Here is a 25,460-nt window from a genome sequence, read left to right as displayed (position 1 = left end):
TATAATCTTCTGCATTAGATTCTGTTTTCGTTGTATCTTCTGATAGAGCTCTTCATTGGTGATTTTCTATACCCATCCTATTCTTAGAATTTTCCTGTAACAAGTTCTTTCAAATGACAAAATTCTTTTTCTTGATTCCTTATTTATTACTCACGTTTCAGATCCGTACAGTACACCGCTGAAGTTGCATGCTTCCAATACTCTTAGTTTTGTTTGCAGGCTGATCACTTTACTTTTCCAGATGTTATCCATGGCTTTCAGATTTGTTCTTCCCTTTGCAATCCTGATCTTTATTTCTTTTTTACAGTCCAAGTCATATGTCAGTTTACTTCCCAAATATGTGAATTGTTCTACATTTTCTATATCAGTTCCATCCACTTGTATCTTTTGTTTCATGTTCTTCTCACCAAATACCATTGTCTTTGTTTTTTCAAAGTTCATAACAGGTCCAAATCTCTTCCCTTCCTCATTTAACAGTTTCCGTGTTTTTTGTAGTTCTCTTCCGTCTTCTTCAATAATAACAATGTCATCTGCAAATCTCAGATTGTTAATTCTCATTCCGTGTACAGATATTCCTTTGGCATCTTCCTTCAATTTGTCCATTGCTCTTTCTAAATGTGCGATGAAAATGCTTGGTGATATTGGGTCTCCCGGTCTAGTATACCTCTGCTTGTTTTAAACCATTTCCCCAAATCATCACCTATTCTAACTGCTGCAACTGCATTCTGATAAACATCTTTTAATATAGCTATTAGTTTTTTATCAATTCCATAGGATTCCAGAACTGCTAATGTCACTTTCTGGTCAATACTGTCAGATGCTTTCTGAAAGTCAACAAAGCAAGTATATATGTTTTTGTTTTTTCTCCTAGCTTTCTCTGATATTAACCTCATTGTCAAAATCTGTTGAATTGTAGTTCAATCTATTGGAAGCATCGCTATATGTTAAAAAGTGACAAAGGTGTGCTTATTATACAATAATAAAATTTTATTATTTGTACAATTGATAATATTATTTTTAAGCATAAAATTGTTTTTTCTGCGTATTTTAACGAAGCACGTAAATTTGATTAATAGAGGGAGATGGAAAAGTCCGTATTCACCTGGTTTTTGTAAGTACACTGCATGAAATTAGTTATATGAATAATAAATTAATATGATAATGAACTAATTATTTTCGTTTAACCTCTTAATTAATTAAGAAGTTAATAAAATTCGTTAATATTGTTAATTATTATAGCTGCAGATACACAGAAACTTGTCGATCATTCTGTATAATCTAAAATACACTAAAAATGCTGTAAAATAGGCTACAATAATTACTATTTTTTGTGCCAAATAGTGCGGAAATTATAACTGCGCATTTTTGCCAGGCGTGCAACTTTCGTTATAAGGCACGAGAGAGCACAGCACTGGCATTCATCCGGGTAATGAAGTTTTTCAACGGCAGTTATGAACCATATGGGAATGGAATTCTTTCATTTTGTTATCATAATTTAGCGGTTGCCATTATGAAAGAGGTGCTTTTCATTTTTTTTTCCCCTTCTCATAAAGTTAGTTCATTGCTATAAGTCACCCATGACTACTATACAAATAACATATTTCGTGAATTATGTTCCAAACCAGTTCAATGAATTTCGCGCAAGGCGCGCCCACACACATTGTACGCAGGGAAAATAGTCAAAAGACATCGTTCATTCTTAGCTATGTCTATTTATTGGCACTAACGATTTAATTCGTTTCATGTCGCATGCTGTGATATTATAAATCTGAAAATCGCCCATGAAGTACACTGCAGGGAAGGAAAGGAGATTTTTTAAAAGAAAGTAAACGACCCCCACTTTTATTTGTGTTTTTGCTGTTCTCGTTATTTGCTTATGTATTGTATATATTAAACGTTTATTATTATTATTATTAAATTATTAAACGTTTATTATTATTATTATTATTATTATTATTATTATTATTATTATTATTATTATTATTAAACGTTTATTGTTATTATTATTATTAAATTAATAAAATTAATTAATTATTATTATTAAATTTAAAATTTTTAAATGATATTTTATTATTATTTATATACTACGTTTTATAATAACTCCAGTTCGTAACTTACATATGCTTAAAAATGTATACTTTAGAATCTATCCTATCTATCCCAATGGCTTTAACAGGCCTTTAAGGCCCACAACCTTCCAAGCATGCTTGGATTTCGTAACCGAAATACGAGGATAGAATGGTCATTCCTATGCCTCAAGGTATTCTTGGCTGTATCCCTGTGTGTTCAAGGGGCCGGTTTGACTGCTTGCGGGATGAAAAACACCAGTTAAACTGGCGGAAAAAACCCTACTGCCCGCGCCCAAGACCGGCTAACTTAGCTATGCCTGAGGAAGATCCTTCAGCTCCTCACGTCTCCGACGGGAATCGAACCTAGGACACTCCTTCCCCAGGCATATGGTTGCGAAGCGCAAAGCCACTAGGCTAACCGCGCGGACATACTTTAGAATGCTGGAAGATATTAACTACTAAATGGGAATGGATATGAGGCTGGTGGCATGGATAGGGGGAGGGGCAAATTGACAAACATCGAGGGTGGTGTATGGTAGGGTGGAATCAAGGCGAATGACAGTAACTAATGAAGTCTCCCAGGACTCTGTACTGGGACTACTACTCTTTAATTTGTATATTAATGATATAGCAAAAGATTTGAAGGAGGATATTTAGTTGTTTGCCAATGATGCAAAACTAGGGAGGGCAATAGTTGATAAAGGTGATTTAGTTATCTTAGAAGATGATTTAAATGAATTGGGAGCGTGGGCAAAGGACAATGATTGTCAATTCAATGTCACAGGAAATTGATGAGGATAGGGATATGGGGTGAATAGTGAATAGATATTTGAAATTCCGAGGACATCTCTCTTTATAAGTCTATGATTCGCCCTCATGTTGATAATGTGCACAGATTTGGTTCAATTGTGTTTCTTGGGGATCAGGAGGTCTGTTCCTATGAGGATATAGGGATAGACCTCCTGCACCCACACTCTCAATCTATCCCTATGACGATAGATTGAGGGTGTGTGGATGCAGAGTTTAGCTAAAGTTACTAAACGGATACAATAAGATTGATATAGAAGAAATTTTTAAGTACATGGCGGTAGGGGAAAACAAGGGGGAAGCTGTTTAAGAGTGTGGTTAGTAAAGGTGTGCGTACTAGGTTCTTTTCTTAGAGAGTGGTGAATGAGTGGGATGCATTGCCAGAGGTGGTTGTGAGCGCCCCCAACAGTAAATAACTTTAATGGGATGTATGAGATCTATTTGTGTTAATGCATAGAGTGGGTCTCTTGCGATGAGTTTTTTGACTCCATAGACTGCCCATATAAAAAAAAATAACAATTAATTTTATTTTTTTATTTTTTTTATTTTAACATTTTTATTATTTCTCAGATAAATTACATACATTATAGGAACGCAATTATGCATAACAAATACTTTCTCGTACATAAAGTTTTTTTAATAATAATAATAACAATAACTGTTTACAACATATATTATTATAATATTCATAATGATAATTATTACAGATGTTTCTTTGTCTTTTTCTTTGTCCTTTCACTCTATATTGCATACTTTTGTTACAGTTATTACATACATTTGATTACATATGATACATTACTTATATTTATTTACATTTGATACTTACATTACATACATTGGTTTACATTTGATACATACATTACATGCACTTGGTTACATATGATACATCTTGGATGAGAACTAATTTCTCTGCTTTCATCCTCGAAGCTTATATGTAAGCTTATCTGAGGATGACACCAGTTGGTTATTATTTATAAAGTACTGATTTATAAAGTACTATCTCCCATAAAGGGGATAGACGTAAACCATCAGATCTGTTTAAGTTAGACGAGTGAAGTAAACTTTCACATGTTTCTTTATAAAGCCGTTCCACGAGGAACCGGCTTTTGTGAAGGACTCTTGTCTTTTTCCAATGAAGATGTCTTGTGAAGATGGCATGTTCTGCAAGTCCAGACTGTTCAGGTTCAAGGTATTGAATATAAGACTGGTGGTCTTCTAGCAGAATAGAGGCAGATCTTCCTGTTTGTCCGAAATAAGATAATCCACAAGAGCAAAGAATCTGGTAAACACCTGGATAATTAAGATGTGGGGGCTTGTCTTTAGGAGAAGTGAGAAAGGTGGAGAAATTTTCTGAATGGTCGAAAGGCAACAAAAATATTCAGTGGTTTTAAAACTTTTGCTATACGTTCACGAATGCCTTGTACATAAGGGATAGGAATGCGCGTTATTTCTTCTGTATTTGAAGAAGAAGACATATTAAAACTACTCAAAGCTCTTTTGATGAAGGGATTTTTATATCCATTAGATAGAAAGGAAGAAGTAATATATTGCAGTTCTTTCTCTAATAGATCGTCTGAAGAACAAAAGGAGTGGGAACGATGAATCAGTGTTTTAATTGTTCCTGCCTATTGACTGGGATGGTGATGAGATTCAGCATGGATATAATGGCCTGTATGAGTCATCTTTCTATAGACTGAGAAATGTAGGTTACCATATGGTTGGCGAAGAATTAAAAGATCTAAAAAGGCTAACTGCTTATTTGATTCTACTTCTAGGGTGAACTGGATCCTTGGATGAAGTGCATTTAACTTAGGAGAAACTGCTGAAGTTCATCAGAAGAGCCATTCCATACAGCAAAAATGTCATCGAGATATCTGAACCAATGAGTAGGTCTGGGAGAAACGTTGTCAAAGATACGTTGTTCAAAATGTTCCATATTCTTTATGGAGATAGCAGGAGAAAGACGATTGCCCATTGCTCTTCCTTCAATTTGTTGATACAACTTATTTTTAAAGGAAAAATAACCAGAATGCATCACAAAATCAAATATTTTTACAATGTCTGAAGGAAATTCCTGTTGCAGTAATTCAATGCTGTCAGATAAAGGAACATTTGTAAACAAACAAACAACATCTAAACTGATCATAATATCCGAAACGTCCAAATGAAGATCTGAAAATTTATTTTCGAAATCCAAAGTATTTTTTATATAAATATAAATTCTTCTAGTTGAAGAAGTGAGAAGATTTAATAAAAAATTTGAGATTTTGTAAGTGGGGCAACCTATACAATCTACGACTGGTCTTAACGGAATGCCTGGTTTATGAACTTCCGGAAGACCATACAATCTAGGTGAACGACCGAAGAAGGTTTTAAGTTTTTTCTTTTGATCTTCATTCGATGTAGATACATTATCTATAAGAGAATTAAGTTTCTTCAATTGACTACCGGTAGGATCCGATATAAGAGGCCTATAAGTTGAATAGTCGCAAATTTAAATTCAGAGTAAGAAAGATTACGACGTGGAGGATTATCTTATTTCGGACAAACACGAAGATCTGCTTGTATTCGGCTGGAAGAACACCAGTCTTATATTCAATACCTTGAACCCGAACAGTCTGGACTTGCAGAACATGCCATCTTCACTAGACATAGAGTTCATTGGAAAAAGACAAGAGTCCTTCACAAAAGGCGGTTCCTCATGGAATGTCTTTATAAAGAAACATGTGAAACTTTACTTCACTCGCCTAACTTAAACAGATCTGATGGTTTACGTCTATCCCCTTTATGGGAGATAATACTTTATAATTCAGCTAATCTTTCCTAACTTTTTATTGTATATATATATTTTTTTTTTTTGTTAGGAAATTTATTGACCTTATTAGTTATCTTACACTAGCTACTTAGGTGGCGCTTTTTGGAATTGTCAGTTATTGTTTAATTTGAGCTTAAAATGCACTGAAGATGCCTGTGACACACAGGCGAAAATTATATTATTAAATAATCTTTGTACGTGAGTTTTTCCGTTATTAATTTTGTATTTATATGTCTGCTCACGGTTTGTCATTATTAAAACTTATTCCTATCTATAATTTTCCTTCAAATCAATCTGTTAAGTGTCAAGACTCCAACATTATCAAATCTTTTATTTCTGTGTTCTAAGGCACTTTTTACTGTATCAATCCACCTATATCTTGGTCCTCTGAGTCTTTTTTTCCTGCCAACCTGGCAGAGAACACTTCTTTTGCTAATCTTTCCTCACCCATTCTGTTTAAGTGACAATACCACCTCAGATTAGTTCTGCTAACACATTCCTCATGTTGGAGGCTTAATGGATATTTTACAACACTCAAAAAGCATTAAAATAGAATTTAATACTTCCTATATTTCGTCCTAGTCACTAGGACATCTACGGGTATTACAAAAACATTTAATGTAACATGCACACACAAATCTTACAATACTAAGCCCAACCATGTGGATGACACTAAAGTCCTATCTAGGTGGAGCGCCCTCTAAGGGCGGTAGTAGGTTGCCTCGAATTTAAGGTGGAACCTCTGGTGATGAGTGTTTCCCAAATCTTCGGAAGCTTAATACAACCGTATTTATTAAGGTTTGGTTGGTTTCTGAGAGCTGCTGCTGCTGCTGCTTCTAAGAAAAGTCTCTCTTTCTTGAATTTGCTGTGGTGGAGCATGGTGGTTTTCTTCCATGATACCCTGTGGGTGGTGTCCAAAACATGGTCAGGCTTAGCCTCTACACACGAATACTAACACATTCCTGGATGCTGACAATATCAAGTTCTTTCCTAATATCCTCGTTTTTAATATGATATTGCCATTGATGCCATCTGTTCACGCCTCTAATCTTTCTCAGGACTCTAATATCTGCAATCTCTAATCTTTGGTCAAGTGTTTTACTTCTGACCCAGTTCTCAGATCCATAAGTTAAAATTGACTTGAATACTGTCTTGTATACAGCTAATTTAGTGTTTTGACTAATTTCTCTCTTATTCCATATAAATGTATTCAGTTGACTTCGCACCTTACCAGCTTTCTTTATTCTGTTGTCTATTTCCATATTTAATTTACCATCTTCATTAAAAATTGTGCCTAAGTGGTGCTTAATGGTCAAAGCTATATAACTGAGAGGAGACCTCCATATAGTTTTTAAAGGAATGAGAACCGACCAGGGCTTCTGACCAAATGTCCAATCCTCTCCTTCTCGTAGTGCCTGTTAGGTATCTACCTGGATACTGAACGGACGAGGATGGGGTGGCAATTTGGGATTTAGCCAACCAAATTGTATTCTTATTGGATTAATCCACAATATAAAATGATGGTACAATATGAAAGAATTTCATCAGATCCCACCTAACGAAAGTTTATTGAAGACTGAACATTGATAAGCTCATTGAAATTTCCTATTACTGTATCACAGATACAGTAATAGGAAACCGTAGTCTGTGTTCTAGATTAAATACAGAACATTTTTTTCAAGCGACTTCAGGAGTCCAGTGAGGAGAACAGTGGTCGCACACAGTATACGATGGAATTCAACCACCAACCAAAGGCGTTGTCAATCGAACCAAGCCAATGTGTTATCAACCAAATAACGATGCCTCAAGCAGGATTAGAATTCCACTCAGCCAACCTTTAAGTGCTTTAAGGAAATGATATTGAGAGAGAGAGAGAGAGAGAGAGAGAGAGAGAGAGAGAGAGAGAGAGGGAGGGGTGTATTATATTTATAGTAACGCTATAGTTTAATCCAGTGGTTTCCAAATGTTATGAAGTGCTGCCGTCTTTTATGATTATTATTATTATTACATGAACTCTCTGTGGACCCATGATTCTTTGCGGAAGAACCTAATACGAACTACAGGAAATTGAGTCATTTGCTTTTGTTTTATGGCCAGTTTGGCTCTTTGGAAAAAGGAAAAATTCTTCCCACATCATGAGACTTGCTAATTCACTTTTAGTTAAGAGTTTCATATAAAATTCCTTAGTCGTGAAGAAAATCAAAACCAATAAAAGACTCATTTCCTGTAAACTGAGTTATACGTCATGTGGCCACACGACGTATAACCGTGCACGCGCACACACACACATACTTGTCATTAATACAATTTAAAATACATCAATATTTGGGCTTCTTTTAGAGTACAGATTTTCAAAATTGTAGTTTTTTTTTTGAGATTCTTCACATGTTGACGCAGGCCAATGCCTCCACCTGTCCATATTATTCATCAGTGTATGTGCAATGTTCGGAAAGAAGTCAATGAACACTATAATGCCAGGAACAGCCATGGAGCCCACTTTAATAGCATGTAGGACCTCCTTTCGTTGCGATGATACGGGTTTTAGTTTCCACAAGCGAACGACAGCGATCCATCTGAATTTTCGACCATTCTTCCTGTAGTCATGTAATGAGATCCTGGACTGTTGTGAGCAGACGTCCCTTGACCTCACCCGATGATCCAATTCCTCCTACATATGTTCAATACAGTTGAAATCAGAGCTCTGTGGAGGCCAGGTCAAGTGTGGTGACATTCATGTCAATACACCACGACATTACACCAACAGCATTATGACACGATACATTGTCTTGTTGTAAGAGACAAAGTTCAGTTCCGTATAAAGGTCACAATGTTGAAAACATTGCATTGTCCAGAATGTTCAGATGCCTCTCGGTCTTCAAACCACAAACCGAGGTCCGAGGCCAAACCAGGAAAAATGGGACCATATCAGACCACACCACCACCTCCGAAGTTCACATGTAAGGTTACGCACTCAGGTAGGAAACGTTCCACTAGCATCCATCTACTTGGAAGAGGGTGTAGCGTGATTCGTTCCATAACACAGCTTTCCAAGATTCCACGTCCCACTGTACACGCTCTTTGCACCATTGAAGATGATGCAGCATGTTGATTCTGGTAATGTGGGGCTTGCATATTGAGGTTCTATCATGGATACCTATGTTGTGAGCCTTGGTTCCGATTTTTTTTTTTTTTTTTGCAGATTCGTGTTTCAGTCGATGCCTTGAACTCGCCATCAACATGTCGGCCGACGAATGGTGATTTTTACATATTATCCTTCGTAGCACTCTACAGTCATGTTAGGTGAGTGTGGCGGGTCGTCCACTGCGGGTAGTACTTTGCAGTTAACTCCCTGCTCTTCCATCTCAGTATGTTATCACATGATTGTTGAATTAAGATGGTCCAATTTGCCAAACAAATAGACCTGCAACAGACATCCTATCACAACGCTTCTTTCAAACTTCGTTCGGTTCCTTTTTTTTTTTTTTTTGCAGCCGATTCACGCAGACACAGTTGCACTTTCTTGGGTGCATGATATTCGTCTAATTTATGCTGCCTACAAGCACGTTATCGTTACATGCTACGATGTACCTTTCCCACGGCAGTGACTTCTTTCCAAGCAGTCTATAGTGATTAAGGTATACAAAATTCTTAAAAAATCAAAAGCAAAAAAAAATTAGCTAACGCCTTTTTGTTCCCGTACAGGGAGTAGGTGAGGCTGTTTCAGCACTATTTAACTTTTGGAGACTGAGTGGGCAGTTCCATTTCCACTGTTACCCAATCAGAGATAGCTAGACCAAGGCTATCACTAATTTAACGGCACGCAGTGAAGAGAGACGGCTCAACAAGTGCCGCCATCTCGTGGTACCTAATCCTAACACTCGTATTTAATGTCTGAAATAATGTGGGTTCTACGGTCGATTTTTTCTGTTAACGGGGCGAAAAACCTGAGTTTCTGGGAGAAAAAACTCGCTTGCCCATTTCCCACAGAGAAAAAAAAATGAAATAAAATGCAGAGTTTTTTTAAAGTTACAAAGCAGACTACCGAAAACGTCATTTCAAGTTTAGACGATTTCTATGCTAGTCAGAGGAATGCTGACGAAAGTGGGAGGTATGAACAAAACAGCTTATCGATTAAGATTCCCTTTTATTATCTCTTAAAGACTAACAGCAGCTAGCTTCTACCCTTAGTCAATCCCAAAATATCTGGCTCAGTACAGTCAGTGATTTTAATTGCCATATTCTCCTCTCCGGATGGCAATTAAAATCGCTGAGTCGATACTACATTTTATTGTCTAAATTAGTGTGAGTTCCACGGCCGAATTTTGTAAGATTACAGAATGTAAAACTGTGTTTCTTGGAGAAAAAACTGCTTTCCCTTGCCAGAGATTGGATAACTTGGGAAGCGGTCGAAGAAAGGATAAAGTTCTAGAAAACGTCCCTCTAGTCTGTGACTAGAATGGAATTTCTAACAGTTTTTCTTTGGACAGCCTAGCATTATGGATGAAAGCGTCATTTCCACAGGTCTTCTTTGGCTGAGTAGTAGTTTTTCCACTATTATGCAAAGTAATAAAAATACTTTACAAATCGACTCGAAAATTTGAACTCTTGAACTGAGACTTTGGATGGCTTAGGAATGTTAATGACAGAAATGAGAAAGCTTGAGGGGTTTTCAATGACAGGTGGCATCCTAACTTCAATTTAGCAGTTCAGTTGCTTAGAAGTTCCTGAAATGTATGATTTCAATTTATTTTATTTGCATGTTAATGGAATAGGTTGTTTTGAATTACATTCGAAGCAACTTAGGCTGTCAGGCCATATTAATTAAGTCTGATAATGGTGTATGTTGACCTGGTCGGTTTGCATATTTTAAGGGAACAAAATTCCGAGTTTCCAAGAAGAAAAAAACTGTCACTTCCGTACATGACTAGCATCTTACCTTCATTTGTAAAGGTTACAAAATGGGATCCATTTTTTAACCTTTATTTAATCGTAAGTTATTTAAGTCGTAGACGAAATCGGAACTGCCATGTTAATAAATAGTGCTATATAAATAATGATTGTAATTAATCAATATAGATATTATAATTTTTATATATACTTGTCTCACACACGAGAAGTACGACAACCTACAGCACAACAGTGCTATGTTTGGTGCAGATAAGTGTTGAGATAAAAATCTATTCATATTTTTCTTAAAGCGCTCAAGATTAAAGTTGTTGAGAAATACTTTATAGGGAAGGATGTTTCATATGAGTGAGGTAGATGGAATAAATCAGGAAGAAGAGAAACAGGTTCGATATGTTTGCCGTTGTACTAAAAAGGGATGTTGGGTAGCTACTGATTAGGCACAACGGCAAGTGAGGAATGATGTTCGTCAAAGTGCTGCAGCAGTGACATGGAAGTACCAGTAGAAGAGATATAGAACTAAAACATTACGTCTGGAGATACAATTGAAATCAGCTAGTGAAGAAAAGGTCATCTTTGAGCCGAACTGCACTCCATGGGAGAGCATCAATCATTTTAAGAAAACGTTTTAGGTATACTCTTCCACATTGTGACCAGAATGCAAAGGAATGATGGATTTGGGATTTATATAAGATTACTAGCTGTGTGGATTCAAAATAGCTTCTTGAGTGGTAAATAATGTGATGTGCTTGTGCCAGGAGAGATCGAAAGCAAATATCAGTCCAAGGAGAGATAACTCATTCTATCTGATAAGCATTATTGAGAATAATGGAATGTGAACTGAAATCTATTGCAAGAAATAAGGCGGGACTGTTTTGGCAGCATTGAAAGTAAACAGGTAATTCTTGCTCCACTGAAGGAAGCCATAGAGATCAGTGTTCAAGGCATGGATTGCAGATCATCTTCATGTCTGAGATGTTCCCAAAGAGTACCTCTTTGGGAGCATCTCATTTCTTTGAGAGGTGATGAGGTGAGATGAGTCACTTCACCACTTTCAAAAATATGAAGAAGGGTGCGTTGCTCATTATTCCATTCTAAGCAAGATCACTACCTACCTCGTTAGTCGCCCTTCATCTGATATTGGAGGGATGGTACAGCATTCGCCTGAAATGTAGAAATGTATGGAGGTATAAAAGTCTTACAGTGCCTGTACTGCATAGTTCAGAAGGCCTGGAAAGAGGGACGAATTCCAGATGAATGGAGTAGAGCTCTCATCGTAGCCATCTATAAAAAAGGGTAATAAAACTGAATGCGAGAATTATTGAGGTATTTCTCTACTGAGTGTTCCTGGTAAGATTTATGCAAGCATACGGGAGAAACGGTAGAGAAAAATTGTGGAAGAGAAGCTTGGTGAAGAACAAGCTGGATTTAGGCCAAATAGAGGCTGTCAGGATCAGATCTTCACTTTACAACAAATAGTTGAGAAAACATGGGGATATAACAAAGATCTGTATTTAAGTTTTGTCGATCTGGAAAAGGCATATGACAAGGTGCCAAGAGAGAAGCTATTCAATACAATGCAGTTACATCGTGTCAATGGGACATTATATCAAGCAATACTCGGTCTTTATTTGAGTTGTAAGTCAGCAATTAGAATTGAAGGAAGTACATGGAGATAGTTTGATGTTAAATCTGGTGTGAGACAAGGATGTACATTATCCTCTCTGTTATTCGTTATCTAGAGATAGATCACATTATGAAGGGTGGCGATGATAGGATGGCCTCAAACACATAGCGATTGTATGTTTATACACAAATGTAAGGAGCATTTGAAACAAGAGAGCTAAGTTTGTGGCATTGATTGAGACAGTATGCTCAAACGTAATTGTAATAAGTGAGACTTGGTTGACTGAGGAGGATGTGATGTTGAGAATAGGATTAGAATGGTATATAATTTTCCGAAAGGATAGAGATGTGAAAATCAGAGAGAGGGAGTGTTGTATTGAGTGCAGAGGAATTGTGTCCGCAAAGTATGGAAGTTGATTGAGCATGCACAGATTTTGAATCTGTGCATGCTCAATCAAGGTGTTAAGTTGAAATAAACAGGTTAGTATATCTGATAGGATGCTGTTTTAGGCCAGGGAATGCAGAGAATAGTGATTGTGAAATGTTTAGGCAAATTAGTTGGTAATGTGTTTGCGGGTTCGCCTCGTGGCTTTGCGCTTCACAACCATATGCCTGGGAAAAAAGTATCCTAGGTTCGATTCTCGTCGGTGACTTGAGGAGCTTAAGGATCATCATCATCAGCCATAGCCAAGTTAGACGGCCTTGGGAGTGGACAGCATCCCCCCTCCCAGTTTATCTGGGGTTTTTTTCATCCCGAAAGCATTCAAACCGGATCCGTGAACACGCAGGCTACAGTCATAGGATATGGAATTAACCCCTCATTAGAACGGCTCAACCAGTCCTAAGGGGTGGTCGAGGAACGAGGAGAACCCCACACGAATAAATAAAGTTGGGCACGTAAAAAAAGGTGATCATGATGGAAGACTTTTAATCACCGGAATATAGAGTGGAAGGAGGAGATAGTGTATGGGAACAGGGAGAGCAAGTTTGTGGAATTTCTGACAGATATGTATCTTAAGCAGGACGTGATTGTAGGAACGAAGCTTTAATATTTTGGATTTGGTGATAACTTCATAAGCTATAGTTGTTAATGATGTGTTGATACTGCCGCCAGTTGGTGAGAGTGATCACGAGGTGCTTGTGTGGGAAGTGATGATAAATCGTTTCCCAAACAAGAATGGATGGCATGGAGATCAGTGTTCAAGGCATGGATTGCAGATCATCTTGATGTCTCGAGATGTTCCCAAAGAGTACCTCTTTGGGAACATCTCATTTCTTTGAGAAGTGATGAGGTGAGATGAGTCACTTCACCACTTTCAAAAATATGAAGAAGGGTGCGTTGATCATTATTCCACTCCAAGCGAGAGATCACTGCCTGCCTCGTTAGTCGCCCTTTATCTGATATTGGAGGGATGGTACAGCATTCGCCTGAAATGTGATAACGAGATAACGAGGCAGCGAGAGTAGGTGATATTCGACCAGAAATGTTCACGTTATGGAGGGATAAAAGTCTTGCAGTGGTTGCATTGCATAGTTCAGAAGGCCTGGACAGAGGGACGAGTTCCGGATGATTGGAGTAGAGCTCTCATAATACCCATATATTATTATCTGGGTTTCCCAAATTGTGTTCTGTGGAAAGTGAAGAAATGTTCTGTGAAAAATTATCAAAATTAATATGAGCAGGGAATGGTTTTTTAAATGCTGCGACAAGTTCAAACATGTTTGAAAACCAGGCGTTTCTCATTTTGCGCTTGGATTGTGCTATTACGGTCATCGCGCGCTTGCCTTAATAGTACAGCGTAGTGTCGCATAGCGATAGATTTAGCTTAGCTTTACATTGAATACGAGACCGATGATACTCTACTCTAACCAAGGTGTTCCGTTAATATTTTAGGATTTGTGAAGTGTTCCGCCGTAGGCAAAATTTGGGAAACACTGTATTATTATTATTATTATTATTATTATTATTATTATTATTATTATTATTATTACGTCTCTAACAAACAGGCTGCTGGTTCGAATACCCCTGTGGGCATGTGTGTTTGCGATCTTTAGCTGGTGGGGGTTGAATTTCATTACCCAGTGTGAAACCACTGCCTTGCTTATTGGAGGCCCGGAGCATCTTGAAAAAGTTCCAAGTTTAGTTTATAGAGTAGGATTCCAGACCGGTAAAAATGAATAAAAAATGCACAAAAATAATAAAAATGAAAAAAACACACACACGCAAAAAAAAAAAAAAAAAAAAAAAAAAATCTTTAACCGACCCCCGTTTTTAGGTAACATAGGTTTTATGACCTTGCATGAGCAGAAATCACACAAAAACAAATATTCGAACAATGGCCTTCGAAGACACTGTTAAAAATAAAATATTCATAAAATTTATTTGCTTCTTTTCGAGCAGTGTATCTATAAAATTGTTTACTATCTTTTATTCCTCAATGGGAGAAGGCCGATCGTTTTTAGTCCTGAGCGATTTTTGAAAATCTACAGTTGGATTCCACCCATCGAATTTAGTTTTTAATCGTTCTTGCTCGTGTCATGGCTATCGATGTTTCCTAGACTTTACTGCTTTTAATATTTACTACTTTTAATTTTTTTTATTGAATGCACTTAATTAATATATAAATTTATTAATCAGATACCAGGGACGGCTCGTGCATAGGCACTGTGGAACTGCAGCCCCCCCAATTTTTCTCGATATATAAATATATTTATTAATTTATTTATATTTGCTTGTAATATTTAATTTTATCATCAACAATCCTATGCAATTCTCTTATTTTGTATAAAAAATAATAAAAGTCCATCTTGTAACATTTAGGAGGGCGCTAGCAGCACTGTGTTTACCACAGTGTCGTATATTGCTACACGCGCAAACATATGCACGTCGTAGTGAGATGCGAGCTATTAGATGCGGCACTGTCCGTCGCGCAGTTCCACTGTTGTTTATATGCAGTTTGTGCCAGCAGTACAGTGTTCGTAGTGCTTATCGTGTTTACTCCGTCTCTTTAAATATTTGGACATTACAATTAAAGACATAACATTTGTTATAGTTTTTATTTTAGAACATTATTGGAGTTATGATAATGGATTTTATTTTTAAGTAATTTTCAATTATATCAAACTATATAATTTTATCGATAATAAACAATATTTTTTATGTTTAATTTTTTTTTTAATTTTTATAATTTTGATATTTTATCCAAACACGTATACACTTACTTACAGTGTATGTATATTTCGAAAGTTGCAGCACCACCACGATTTCAAGCCACGAGCCGCCACCAGATACATAATGAGGTGTATATGAAGAATGGGCTTGTTTTTGTTGATGACGTGTACATTGATATGATAATTTTATCGATAATAAACAATATTTTTTATGTTTAATTTTTTTTTTAATTTTTATAATTTTGATATTTTATCCAAACACGTATACACTTACTTACAGTGTATGTATATTTCGAAAGTTGCAGCACCACCACGATTTCAAGCCACGAGCCGCCACCAGATACATAATGAGGTGTATATGAAGAATGGGCTTGTTTTTGTTGATGACGTGTACATTGATATGTGTTATTTTCAAACGCAAGGTGTTTGATAATTGAAGTTTATTTCGAAATTTGTTTTTAATTCCTATCATTGCCAAAAATCCAACTTCACACATGTAGGAAGTAGGAAACAGCACTCTTAAAGCAGCGGTAGAAAGAATTGGATACGTGTTTTGAGTGACAGCCAAAACTGTATCAATTTTTTTACAATCAAAATTCATTTTCAACGAAGTGTCTTCGGACAAATCAATTGGCTCATCTGCCTTCGTAGATATACCAGTAGCCACATCATCACTCCGAAATGGATTCACAATCCAGATGTTTTTCACAATTTTTCATTTCATCACTGAAATAATAATCAAAACCTTCTTTGAACGAATCTAAATGTGCAACTATTACAGAGATTAATTCGTCAGCTGGGGTCACTTAATTTTCAATGATAAAAGTTTCAAATGTTTCGAAACAATCAAACTTTCGGTCTTTAAATTTTTTTTCCATAAATAAAATTTTTTAGTAAAACTATAATTTTATCATGTACCGCAAATATATCAGCTTCGTCCGTTCCTTGTAAGTATAAATTTAGTTCGTTTAATTTCGAAAATATATCTGCCAAATTTCTTCTGTTTGTTCTAAAGTGAGCTTCAGAACAAACTTTCATCATGGAGATTTTAGTGATGGTTCTGTCTATCCAGAAACTTTGCGACTTCTTCGCGGAGTTCAACAAGTCTTGTTAGCGCCATGGCTGGCCTTAGGCATTTAGTTACCCGTGCAATAGCATATTTTACCCCCCCCCTAAAAAAACTCTTAATGACATGTCTGATCATAAATTCTAAATATTATTATTATTATTATTATTATTATTATTATTATTATTATTATTATTATTATTATTATTATTATTATTATTATAACGGTGTCTCCATGGAGTCAAAAGACTCATCGCGGGAGATCCAACATTGACATACTAATCGTTATTCACACCACACAATACATATCATACTTCCCGTTAAACTCGTTCACAGACGAAGCATTCGCAACCACCTCTGGCAACGCATTCCAAGCATTCACAACCCTCCAAGCAAAAAATCTAGTCTTAACACCCTTGTTAACCACACTCTTACACAATCTCCAGGGATGGCCCCTCGTTCTCACCATTCCTGCACTGGTCTTAAAAATGTCATCAGTATCAAACCTGAAAAATCCCTTTAATAATTTATATGCTTCTATCATATCTCCTCTCCTACGTCTAAGAGCTAGTTTTTAGAGCCCATAGATCTTCAATCTATCCTCGTAGGGAACATCCCACAGACCTGCAACAATCTTTGTAACGCGCCTCTGAACCTCTCACCATTTCTTCATCACCGAGAAATTCAGGCGACTAGATTTGTGCACAATAGTCCAAATGCTGTCTTATTAATGCCTTATGAAGGAATCACTTCCCTATCCCTGCTTGTCGGTGTGTTCTTCAACAGCCATGTAATTTGATGTGATGTTTTGGCAATCTTCGCAATATGCCCTCGAAACTTAAGTTCTATATCCCCAATAACTCCCCAGCCACTTGCCTGGTCAACTTCTTGCAGTTCAGTTCCATCAATATAGTAAACAGCATGTGATGTCACCCTCCCGAAGTGCATCACTTTATACTTAGCCATGTTAAACTGACAGCCATTTACCTTAGCCCCATACCGTCAGCCTATTTAAATCATTCTACAAGAGATCTACATCATCTGAATGGGCTATCGCTCTTCCTAATTTTGCATCATCAGCAAAGAAATGGATATCTCCTTTCAAAGTATTTCCAATATCATTGATTTAAAAATTAAACAATAGAGGACCAAGCACTGAGCCCTGAGGTACACCAATAGTCACCTGCCTTCTCCTGAACTCACCTCCTCTATAACCACTCTTTGATATCTATCCATTAGTCACCCTGTAATCCAAATCACCATCTTCGGATTCATACCAATTTGCTCTAGTTTATGCAAGAGAGTTTCGTGTGGAATCCTGTCAAATGCCTTTGCAAAGTCCAGCAGGATCACTGAAAAAGGATTTCCTCTATTCACCTCCACTGTTACTTTATTATAGAAAGTAAGCAAGTTCCTGAGGCAAGACCTACCATTCACAAAACCATGTTGTCCCTTATAAAGTACCATATTGCTGTCCACCCAGTCCTGAATTCTAATTTTACCAATTTTTCCAAAACCTTAACCACCACGCCAGATATATTGATTGGTCTATAATTTGCAACCTCAGTCTTGGAGCCTCCTTTATGCAGTGGAATTATTTTCCCCTCTTTCCACTCTGTTGGTATTTTACCAGAACTGAGGCTTAAATTAACAGCCTGGTTAGAGGAGGTGCTAATTCTCTTGAACATTCTCGTAACACATCGGCCGATATGCCATCTAACCCAATGGAAGTGTTACCATTAAGATTCTGTAATATATTAAGCACCACTGTTTCATCTATCTCTAGATTCTCATCAGTCAGTGACCATTCGACACTGCAATATCACGACCAAGATGGTTCACTTTTGCAAAATGATCATTAAGCAACTCAAGTATTTGATTTGCTTCTGTAATTTCTCTACGATCAACACTTTTTAAAGTAATCTTTCCATGGTTATCCTTCCTTTTACTTGCCACATAACGAATGAACTCCTTAGGGTTTCTTTTGGATTCATCAGCTAGCTTCCTCTCCTAATTAGCTTTGGCTTTCCTTACCATACAGGTTACTTTCTTTGTATGTACCTTGTACTGCTCATGGGAACGCTCATCTCCTTTTTTTATACTTCCTCCACAACCTTTTCTTTATGTGTAACTCCTGCTTAATAATATTATTCATTCATCTTACCCTTACTTGATTTCTCCTTCTAATTCTGGGAATACAGTTTGATACAGCTTCCTTTAAATACTCCTTGATAATCTTCCACGCACCATCAGTCATTCATCATTCATCATCATCATTCTCCCTTTCAAATTCTCATGCCATAGCACTGCTGAAAACCAACTTTTGAGCTTGTCATAATCACCAGCCTTGTAATTCCACATCTACCCCTTCTTAACAGAATATTCAGCACATCTTACAATCTCCCAGGTCAAGCCCACATGATGACTTTCCCCAAGTGGAGACAGTGTAACTAATTACTTATTGATATGTTCTCCGATGTTATGACCAGATCAAACACTCGAATCTCTTGTCCCTTCCATTGCATGCTGTCTCAGGTTGTTATCTCTTAACAGCTATATAAACTCCATTTACTTTGTTCTTTGTATTCCTTCTCCCAATCTATGTCGCCAAAGTTAAAATCCCCCCATAATGATTACTCGACCTTCACTCATCGTGCTAATTTGCCAATACATACTATCCACATTCTCCTTTATACCCCTTAGATTAAAACAACAACCGATCACATATTTCGTCCTGTTGATCTCTATCTCACACCAAACAGCCTCGAATGAACTTCCCTCTACATACCTGTCACCTTGAGGCATTTCTGCCTTTTTTGGCTTTAACGCATCGTCTGTTATTAGTAAAACCCCTCCCCCATTCTGTCATCTCTGTTCTACCTGAAAATACTGTACCCTTTACATTCAATCCCTATAACTACATCATTTTTAGTTAACCAAGTCTCACTAATTCCTGTAATTTTCACTTATTCCTATAATTAGCTAATGAAAATTCATGAGTTAGTGAAAAATTACCATAAGCTATATTTTTTAAGAAAGTGAGAGACAATTAACCCTTTAACGTGGAATTTTGTTCTGAAAATGTGCATCTGCATTATTATTATGTGACACCTTCAGGAAGTCGAAAGACTTATCCAGGGAGGACACGTACTCTATAACTCTCTTTCTCCATTACTCAATCCTACTACAACTAAAAGAGCCAAAAGGCTTCAATTCGACGATGTAAAATTATGCAAATTAAGTGGATATTGAATGCAACATCATTTCAAAGCCGAATACAGAAGCTATAAAAAGTTTCGTGTGAAAATTGACCAGAGATTTTGCAGGAATACACCGCCGCCATACTACGAGTTGCCCTAGTCGAACCTAATAGGAAGCAGGCATGCTCAAAGCGTCCATATATTCGCCTCTTATTGGTCCATTTTGTTAAGGTTTCACTGGTCTGACAGCTGTTTCTGACAGTCGGCTCACTTATCAACCACTCGTACATTGCTATGGTAAATATTAAAAATTAATAATTAGAGAAACACTTATTATTTACATAACACGCCAATTATTAAATTAAGAAAATGTTTACATTTTCTTTGCGATTACAAACAATTGCAATTTGAAGGTCTGTGTAGTTCAGTGGAAGTTGCGCTTGAGTCCTCTGCGATTGGTCGCTCGAAGTTTGACTTAAGTTCAAGTCTAGTTGCCTACTGGAGGAACTTTTTCTAAGCCTTTCTTCGACCGGTTCCAGAGTTAGTCGATCTCTGGCACGGGTTAGCGGGTTTTTTCTCTCGGAAACTCGGGTTTTTCGTCCCGTAAACTCAAGAAAATCGACAGCAGAGCCCACATTATTTTCAGACATTAAAAATATTGTGTCAAGGTTAGGGACCACGAGATGGCGGCATTTGTTGAGTCGACTCTTCACTGTGTGCCGTTTAATTAGTGATAGCATTGGGCCAGCTATCTCTGATTGGCTACCAGTGGAGATTGAACTGCCCACTCAGTCTCCAAAAGTTAGATAGGGCTAAAACGCCTACTCCTTGTACGGGAACAAAAAGGCGTTAGTGATTTTTTTTTCTGATAATTTATTCAACAATTGTTTACAGTTTTGAATGTGTATATAAAGTCAATATCAACAGTAGCCTGATTCGAACGCGTGATGAAAGAGTTGGGAAGGTTTTGAGCTTCCTGTAATGCGTTTCTTTCAGCGATTGACGAGCAAACAGCAGCGTAGTGTAACGGAATTTTGACAGATTCGTAGCGATATTTTGTCTTCTCCGGTTGGCAAGAGTGTCACCAACAGGAGTAAGCAACAATAGAATACAACAAATTAGCAGTTGTGTTATCAGAGCTCGTGATTTTGAGAAAAGCACAAAAAAAATCGTGTAATAATTTTCTGTTTATGCAGACCTACTTCAACTATGGATAAGTACATTGGTACTTTCTTTAAACGGAAAAATAGCTCGGATGACAGTGATAATACAAAACGAGTTTATTATGACAGTTTGGGTGTAGTTTCTTAAGAGAAAGAAGTCTGTAACAATTCCACAGAAACTCAGAATTCCCATCAGTTGCAACGCGATAATATTAATACGCTGAACGAAAGGGAAAATTTGCCGACTTGCTGGACACTCGAATAGTGGATAGCATTCAAAGGTAAATATAATTGGCTATAGGTAACCCTCGTATAACGCGGTACTTATACAACACGGTTTCGATATAACACCGTCTAGGCGTTTGCACACCACGGCGCTTGGCTGCACGAAGGAAGACTTGGTTTCGAGTCTAGTCGGCGACTAGAGGAAATTTTTCTAAGCCTGTTTTCGACCGGTTCCCGAGTTAGTCAATCTCCGGCACGGGCAAGCGGGTTTTTCCTCCCGGAAACTCAAAAAAATCGACCGTAGAACCCACATTATTTCAGACATTAAATATATTGTGTTAGGGACCACGAGATGGCGGCACATTTGAGCCGTCTCTCTTCACTGAGTACCGCTTAATTAGTGATAGCCTTGGGCCAGCTATCTCTGATTAGTACTAGTGGAGATTGAATTGCCCACTCAGTCTCCAAAGTTAGATAGGGCTAAATGGCCTCGCTTACTCCCCGTATACGGGAATAAAAAAGGCGTTCGCTGATTTTTTGATTACAAACTGATAGTAACCCTTTATCTTTTTATGTGTTTTTCACCATGCTACTTAAAAATGAAATTTTATTTTCATTAAATTTGCGTCTGCCCGTATCGCGCATGTAGTTATAAGAAGCGAGTTTATATTATGGAAAATACCTTTAGCACATCAATGTACGTCAATTGTTTACCGTACAAAGTGTTGCCTTCATTTTTTGTTTAATGCGCTTTTCTTTGCTATCGTTTTTCTTGCAAAAAACGATAGCAATTTTCAACAACAAACACTTTATATGGTAAACAGTGTTAATCTCAATCTGTGCACTACTTTTCTGGTGAGTTACATACAATATTATTATTAATATTATTCGTAACACCTCCAAGGAGTCCGAATCGCGGGAGGACACCTATTGTACAAACTCTCCCTTCTGTATACACCGAATCTCTACTACCAATCATCTACATCAGCGCCATCTACTGCCCACCACAAATTGCTTGTGTTCTGAACTGCCGATTTGTCTGTATGCGGGATGAAAAACAGAGTTTCGGGGAAAAAAACCCTGCTACCTCCATATGAGATCGGCAAACTCACCTTTGATTGAAAAAGGTCCATATAAAAATTCCTCCCGTCATGACGAGAATCGAACTTAGGCCCTTTCCAATTGAAGGGCGCAACCTACCGTCGTTTTTCCAATTGCGCTACTGAGGCGCTTAATTGATATGTAAAGCTTTTTTATGTAAAAATTTATTTTTATAGTAATGCCACTTAGAAGGCTTTTGCGATATGGTTGAAAACGAAATTAGTGAATTAATTACTGAATAAACAGATTTAAGTGAGAAGGAACTGGCACAATTAATAGATGACGGCGAACCAAATGCCGAAGATTCTGATTGTGATGAATTCGTTAAAGAAATCAGTTTAAAGAAATCAGCAGAAGGATTGGACTTGGCAAGAAAGTTAGGAAGTTATTTTACGCATAATAATCCCTCAATCGAGTGCTCCGGAAAATTCACAAGACAATTGGATATTTGTTCAGCTCCATATTATGAACTTAATAAAAAATTTCAGCAGAGTGGTAAGCAAGGTCACATTACTGACTTCTTGATAACTAAACCAACCGACGTATGCAATGAGAATTATAATAATGCTGTCCAAGAGATTTCGAGTGATGATGACGTCCGGCCACTGGCAAATAAAGAACATCTACGAAATGTTAGTTTTGATGACGATTAAATTATGCACTTTAGTTTATTTTGCCTAAAACATTTATGCATTATGTGTAATGAAGTTTACGTACAATTTGTATTTTTATAAGTTTATACTATGTATTTTTTTCATAGTTTATATGTTTTCTTAACTTACATTAATTAATTAAATATATATTTTTTTGTTGGATATGTCATTGTTGTTTATATATTCTAACAACAACAACAACAACAAAAATAAAAAAAAAAACGATTTCAAAGCTAATCCTACTTTTTCTATGTGATCTGAGTCTCGCATAACGCGATTTATATAACGCGGCATTTCTATGGAACCTAACATCCGCGTTATACGAGGGTTATCTGTATTTTGTAAGGACGGAGGTTTGGAGTATATAACATGTGCAGAGGTACAGACCCTAGGCGCAAGTTCTTCACATCAGGGTATTCACTTAGCATCAGAGTGGATCAATGGATTAATACGTATTAAAGGGGATGGGTTTAAACAATGTCAACAAAAGCAACTCAGAAAGAAAATTTCCGAACATAGAGACACCAAATCTCACAAAAGTGCAGAAGCAATTATTAGAAGTAAAAATGAGAATTCATTGCGACACCCTGTAGAAGAACAGAACTCTTTAGCTTACGAAATCACGTGGTATGTGTTTCGCACTGTTCATATTGCAAAGCATAATCGTCCTTTTGTAGGTCATCCAAAATTAATTGATCTTCAGATTCTTAATAGGCTAGTGTGGGGCATGCTTTATATAGTAATGTGACATGCACCGAGATAGTGCATGTCACATTGCAAAACATATCATATTGCAAAATATGATATGTTTTGCATAAAAATAACATTGCAAAACATATCATATTGCAAAACAATTGAAACACATAATTGGCAATTTATGATCCTTACTGTAAGGCCGCGGAGCTTATTCGTTTAGAATTTAACCACTGGTGTTCAGCTATACTAAGTACGTCGCGACATGTTGTCACAAGAGCACGCTATTATTATTACGTGACACCTTCAGGGAGTCCAAAGACTCTTCGAGGGAGGGCACCTACTCCACAACTCTCCGTCTCCACCACTCAATCCACCAACTACAACGAACCGCAACTACACCAACGCTATCTACCGCCCACCAGCATCACTAGCATTTTCACAAACATCCATGCCCACAGCGGGATTCGAACCCGCAGCCTTTCGGCTGGAGAGCGGATATGCTACCCACTCGGCCAACCAGGCCGGCATGTCTTGACCTGTTTGTCTACTCGCCTACATTTTTGAGCTATGCGAAACAACGAAGTGTAATTGCTGGCGAGAGTTGATCGCTTGGTAGAGCCTCTGCTACTAATGGCTCACGCAAAAAGTTAAGCAAGTTTGAGCGCTGTTAGCAGTTGGAACCGGGTGTTAATCATTCGATGCTGTTGGCACATTCTACTTCGATGAGTCTTTGGACTCCCTGGAGGTGCCACATAATAATAATAATAAAAATAATAAGTAATTCAAAATTCATTTGATATAGATCTGCGAGCTGAGAGAAACTGGACAGAAATAGTAATTTTCATGTGATCTTTAACAGAATCGACTTTGAATTGTTCTTCCGACGATTCTCGATGAGTAAAACTCTCCTAACGAACATGCAAGCTCTCATATTTTAATATTTAACACGACCCACCCCAAATCATCTCACGACGCATACTTTGAGAGCCTCTGACTTATAGCAGATGCTTGGAGTGAGGCTGCTGAATTTTTTTTTTTTGTCACTGGATTGATATTGAGGTTGTTTATCATTGTATTACTAGTACTAATAGATACGTTATTATTATTACCGCGAAGAACACTAATGACCTTGGACGCTACAAAATGCAGTTGTGGAATTCCACGTGGAAGTTACTGGGCTATATTTCAAAATCACGGATCATAATTGCTATTTAATCCGCTCTTTTTTAATGGGATGCGCATTATTAATTAATTCATTCATTAGTAATTAAAAACTGGACCCTAAAACTTAAAAAATTGACTGGAAATTCTGTTTAAGGAAACTAAGAGGAGTGTGTAGAGGAAATTCAGACATTAAACACATAAGTAATAATTACTGAGAGTAAGTTCTAAGACATTTTTATATTGTTTCTGTTGTGTTTTATGATATTTTTGTGATATTGCTACCTGTTATTTGACTGAAAAAAAAAAAAAAACTTCGAAAATTTCTTTCCCAGAAGAATATGTTTCTAGAGATTTTTATTTTATTTTATTGTATTTTATTTATTAATGTGAGATTCATTATCCTTATTCAGTATATATTGTCCTTTCTGATGGACAACCTCTTATGTGACAAAAACAAGATTTTACAGGAGGAAGGAAAAAACCGCTGTCATGTAATTATTACAGATTTTACTAAACTGTTACATGTTTATCATACTTTATATTACCATTTCATAATTTTTAAATATTATATTTTGCTCTCCTTTTTTTTTTTAAATCAATCAATCAAATATTAGTAGAAATGACATAGGAGGTTGTTTATCACCAACAACAGTATAGAAACTACAGCATTCCTATAGGTTCCCAATCACTTTTACTTTGTTGAAAGTTTATTTTTCACTTGGTTAGAGTATAATAAATTTAGTTTAATCCTTTATCCAAGTGTAAGCAAACAAAGTTTGCACCTGAAAGTATCTTCAGG

At 36.9% G+C, this 25,460-nt stretch overlaps 1 protein-coding gene across 4 annotated transcripts in view; it reads left to right on the top strand.

The window, feature by feature from the left end:
• LOC150097032 (beta-alanyl-dopamine/carcinine hydrolase-like) overlaps positions 1–25,460 on the top strand; it is a 165,096-nt gene that overhangs the window by 10,152 nt on the left and 129,484 nt on the right. Inside the window, exon 1 of one of the 4 annotated variants that reach the window (XM_090408510.1) lies at positions 24,557–24,878. The exons of 2 other annotated variants lie outside the window; for them this stretch is intronic. The gene's annotated coding sequence lies outside the window, so the exon portion shown is untranslated. Of the gene's footprint in view, positions 1–24,556; positions 24,879–25,460 lie in introns of those variants that run through there. One more of the 4 variants, XM_090408509.1, reaches the window with a different exon arrangement.

This window comes from Typopeltis vanoorti, chromosome 18 (assembly GCF_054136105.1).
Source record: "Typopeltis vanoorti isolate ZY-2024b chromosome 18, IOZ_Tvanoo_1.0, whole genome shotgun sequence".
NCBI classification, from domain to species: Eukaryota; Metazoa; Arthropoda; class Arachnida; order Uropygi; family Thelyphonidae; genus Typopeltis; species Typopeltis vanoorti.
This window is presented reverse-complemented; position numbering and strand designations above follow the sequence as displayed.